Source organism: Mus pahari, chromosome 1, assembly GCF_900095145.1.
Source record: "Mus pahari chromosome 1, PAHARI_EIJ_v1.1, whole genome shotgun sequence".
Classification (NCBI taxonomy): Eukaryota; Metazoa; Chordata; class Mammalia; order Rodentia; family Muridae; genus Mus; species Mus pahari.
Window position 1 is genome coordinate 100,317,567 of NC_034590.1, and position 4,931 is coordinate 100,322,497.

The 4,931-nt window shown below is 40.4% G+C and overlaps 1 protein-coding gene across 10 annotated transcripts in view; it reads left to right on the forward strand.

Annotated features, from left to right (window-relative positions):
• Plekha1 (pleckstrin homology domain containing A1) overlaps positions 1–4,931 on the forward strand; it is a 50,466-nt gene that overhangs the window by 8,332 nt on the left and 37,203 nt on the right. The gene's annotated exons all lie outside the window — the stretch shown is intronic.

A 4,931-nucleotide genomic window follows, 5' to 3' on the forward strand; every position in this document is an offset into this window, starting at 1 on the left:
TTATATGTAAGTACACTGTAGCTGTCTTCAGACATTCCAGAAGAGGGCATCAGATCTTGTCAGAAGAGGGCATCAGATCTTGTTACGGATGGTTATGAGCCACCATGTGGTTGCTGGGATTTGAACTCCGGATCTTTGGAAGAGCAGTCGGGTGCTCTTACCCACTGAGCCATCTCACCAGCCCCATATGATTATTTCTTAACCCTGACATTTCATGTGCTGGTTTTAATGTTATGGAGGTGTTTAGATCTCTGGGATCACACACTGGTGACTTGCTGTTGCTGTCATGTTTTCAAAGATCTCGAGTTCATAGAATTTCAGATTCAGATGTGTTGTACAGGAATTTTCCTTTTCTGTTTGCCCTCTTTTAGCCTCTAAGGCTGTATTGCTTTTCTGTGAGGAAGCATACACAAAGTCTGCTTGTATTTTTTTTTTTTTCTGTGCAATATCTATTCATGCCTTTGACTCTTTGTTGTTGTTGAACTTTTGATATATTATCCTTGATATTTCTTGGCAAAGGAAAGTGGCCCTTTGTGGAATAAGTTGCAAACATAGTCTGTTGACTTTGATTATACCTGTTAATTTTTGCTGTTCAAATTCTTTTAAAAATTATTTGTAGTTATTTATCAGGGATTTCTTTAAATTGCTACTAACTTGGTTGGTTGGTTGAGTTTTTTGAAACAGGGTCTTTCACATAGCCTTGGCTGTCCTGGAACTCACTATGTAGGTGAGCGTAGTCTTGAGTTCAGAGATCTGCCCGCCTTTGCCTCCCAATGCTGGGATTAAAAGAGGCATGTACTAACACACCAGGCTCAGGATTGCTACTAATCTTTCAGTTTGCTTTTTGATGTTAATTCTTCTCATTTTGACCAGTTCCAAACAACTTGAATTGTGTTGTAAATTATGCAGCTTTTTGGGCCTTGCTTTTTTCTACTTAGTATAATAATGATTTTGAAATTCATCCAAATTGTTGCATGTCAGTAATTACTTTGTACTGTAAACTAATATTCCATTGTTTAGCTGTGCTACATTTATTGTCCATTCACTACTGAGGGGCACCTTGGTCTCTAAATCTTCGTAAATAAAGTTGCTCTGAGTATCACCAGTCTTTCTGTGCTTACATGTTTTCTGTGGGATAGGATTGGGTGGACCACATGGTAGAACTATGTCTGAAGTGGCTTACTCTTTTATATTTCTTTCTTTTTTTTTTTTTTTTNGTTTTTCAAGACAGGGTTTCTCTGTATAGCCCTGGCTGTCCTGGAACTCACTTTGTAGACCAGGCTGACCTCGAACTCAGAAATCCGCCTGCCTCTGCCTCCCAGGTGCTGGGATTAAAGGCGTGCGCCACCACGCCCGGCTTTATATTTCTTATCAACAGTGTATAAATAGTGTATCTTTTATGTTCTTGATGATACATTGTATTGTTAGTCTGCTTCATTTGAGCTGTTCTGTTGAGTATATATAGTACTATTTGTTTAAGCACAGGATAACTGAAATGTTACTTACATGCAATCAGTTTTACCCATTTTAGAGAACAGTTCTTTGAATTTTGACATGTATACAACTGTGTAACTACCACAATCATGATGTACTCAAAAAAATCTTTTAAGTCCTTTGTAGTTGGTCCTTTCCCTGGTCCAAGTACTGTGATCTTTTCTACCATGGGGTGAGGGGGTGGGGAGGGGTGGGGGGGTTGAGCAGCTGCTTTGCTCTTTTTTTTTTTTTTTTTTGAGACAGGGTTTCTCTGTGCAGACCTGGCTGTCCTGGAACTCACTCTGTAGACCAAGCTGGCCTTAAACTCAGAAAAACTCCTGCCTCTGCCTCCCTAGTGCTGGGATCAAAAGCGTGTGTGCCACTACTGCCCAGTGTAATTCATTCTTGTAATGCATTTTCCTTTATTTTTTGCAGTTTCTCTCTCTCTCTCTCTCTCTCTCTCTCTCACACACACACACACACACACACACACACAGTATTGTTGTTATATTTACCTCATTACCTTCTATGATCTACCTTATTTTCTTTTTGAACTTCTTATTCTCCCCAACTAGTCTCCCAGAGGCTGCATCATTAAAGCAACCGTTATCAGACCATTATCAGATAGTAGCTTGCATATATCCTCTGTCGGTGATGGCCTGTTGAAGGGCCCAGTCCTGTGAAGGTATCCATAGCTGCTGTTCATAATTGCAATGGCAGTGTCATGTCTGGATGGCAGTATTTTGTGGCACTTTCCTCCTTCCTCCAGTTTTTTAATTCCGTTCATCCCCACTTCTTCAATGGGCCTTGAGAGGTAGTCTGGTGGTGGATGTCAACTAAGCTCTTAATAGTATTTTTTGGCATTTTGACGAGATATGAGTCTCTGCATTTATTATTATCTCTTCAAAAAGGAACTTCTTTGTCCTAGGCTTCTAGTGGCTCTAGTCTATGTTTTTGGTAGTTTGACAACATGTCCATTTAGGAGAACAGTAGTAGTAAGCTCTCCCCTTGGATCCTTGGCCTCCCTAAGTAAGAGGCTTTGACCAATTTATAATATTAGCTGTGTAGTCTGTCCTGTGGAGCAGGCCTCCAATCCAATCCCAGAGTGGTTGGTTATCCCTGAAGTAGTTGACTACTATCGCTCCAGGGAGCCAATTCTTGCCTGGTGGGTCAGTGTTGAGTACACAAGTCTACAAGTAGGTAAAATCATGGACTGTTTCCTTCCTTAGTATCCTTTACAGCACCTTTCATCTCTAGGAACTCTAGCTGGCTAGGAAGGATTCTAAATTCAGCCCCAACTTGATTTCTATGTCCTGCAGTATAGTAGACTTTTTATAGCTTTGATAAGCACTTAGTTTGTATTTAACCATAATCAAAGTATAGAACACTCCATTACACCTTACATTTGCCACTTTCAAGTCAGTCAGTCTTCTTTCACCTAGTGATCTGTCTCCACAGCCTGTTTAATCTGCCTTCTGTTGCTTAGCACAGTACAGGTGAGGTTTCTGTTGCTCTGTGCATCAGTAGTTCACCCCTTTCCAAATGAAGCTCCATTGCAGTGGCTAGAAGATGTGCTCACTCAGCAGCCGGTCACTTGGGTTGTCCTGATTCTTGATACTTAGGAGTAATAGTTGCTTACTGGATTTTGAGTGAATAGACCTTCATTTGATTTGGATAAATATCCAGAAATGGAGTTTCTGGTTTGTATTTGTATGGGGATTTTTAACATTGTTAGAAGTCACTCAGGAAGTGGAAGCAGGCAAATCTTTGAGTTTGAGGCTAGCCTGGTCTACAGAGTAAAACAAAAAAACCCCAAAACCCAAACCAAACAACAACAAACAAAAACCATTATTAGAAGATGTTGCTATTTTGTTTTTCAGAGTTGGTAAACCATTTTGCACCCCAACAGTATATATAAAATTTCACTTCTTCCACTTCTCCAACAGTAGGTATTACTTAGTTTTTTGGTTTTCTTTGGGCTGTCCTAGTAGGCATCAAGAATATCTTAGAGTTGTTTTTAGAAGCCTGTCTTACCTCTTGAATAATGATGAGCATTATTATTGTACATCTTTGCTAGCTGATCTGCTAAGCTTCTAGCCCATTTTACTGCTATCTTTCTGAATTGTAATAATTAACTCTGTTCTTAGATATCAACTATCTGATAGAGGTAAACTATATGTTTTCCCACTGTTTGTGGCTTCTTTTTCTTTATTTTTTGCACTGGTGGTACTAGAACCCAGGTCCTTTCTTGTACATGCTGAGTGAATGTATGCTGAGCTAGTGCTAACACTTTTTTTTTTTTTCATTTTTTTAAAGATTTATTTATTAATTTTATGTATGTGAGTACACTGTTGCTGTCTTCAGACACACCAGAAGAGGGCATCGAATCCCCATTACAGATGGTTGTGAGCCACCATGTGGTTGCTGGGATTCGAACTCTGCACCTTTGGAAGAGCAGTCGGGTGCTCTTACCCGCTGAGCCATCTCACCAGCCTGTGCTAACACTTTTAAAGATTTATTATTTTATTGTTGTGGGTGTTTTGCTTGCTTGTATGTATGTCCAGTGCACAGTCTGAGTATGCAATGCTCAGTACAGGCTGAAGAGGACATCAGGTCCCTTGGAACTGGAGTTACAAACAGTCTCATGTAGGTGCTGGGAATTGAACCCTGGTCCTCTGGAGTAGCCAGTACTGAGCCCCTCTAACAGGTTAAATCTGTAGCTACTCTTTATCTTCTGAAGAAACTGGGTTGTGTGTCTTTTTGTTCCCAGTTTGGCTTTTGCTGATTGGATTCTTGTGGAGCAGTTCAGTATCTTCTTCTGTCTTCTATATTTCTTGTAAATTAGTAGTTGACTATAGGAAAATCTAGTAACTTGATTAGATTTATATCACAGGTGATGTTTGAATGTCTTCCTGGTCTTTTTTTTTTTTCTATATATTTTTTAGCTGTTCTGATACATTTTATTTTGAACAATTTAAAGAGTGCTTGATAGGAGTCTTCTGCCTAGAATCTGTGTGTAAGCATTTGTTGCTTTCCTGCTGTTTTTGTTTTTGAGACAGGGTCTCTCCATGTAGCCCTGGCTTTCCTGGAACTCTCTGTGTAGACCAGACTGGCCTGGGACTCAGTGGCCACTGCCACTGTCTCTGAGCACTAGGATTGAAGGTGCATCACTACATCTGGCCTTCCTGCTCTTAGTTAGGAGGCTCATGTCCCTTGTCTGTGTTGACTTCTGAAAAGTGGAGATGTTGATGTCTACCTGCTTTGAAGATTAAGATTATGCTTAGAAGTGAACCTGCCACAGAGGCTAGCATATAGTGGTGGTCAGTAAATGTTAGCTGTTGTGTGAATTTAAAAATGCTCTAAGGGGGCTGGTGAGATGGCTCAGTGGGTAAGAGCACCCGACTGCTCTCCTGAAGGTCCGGAGTTCAAATCCCAGCAACCACATGGTGGCTCACAAC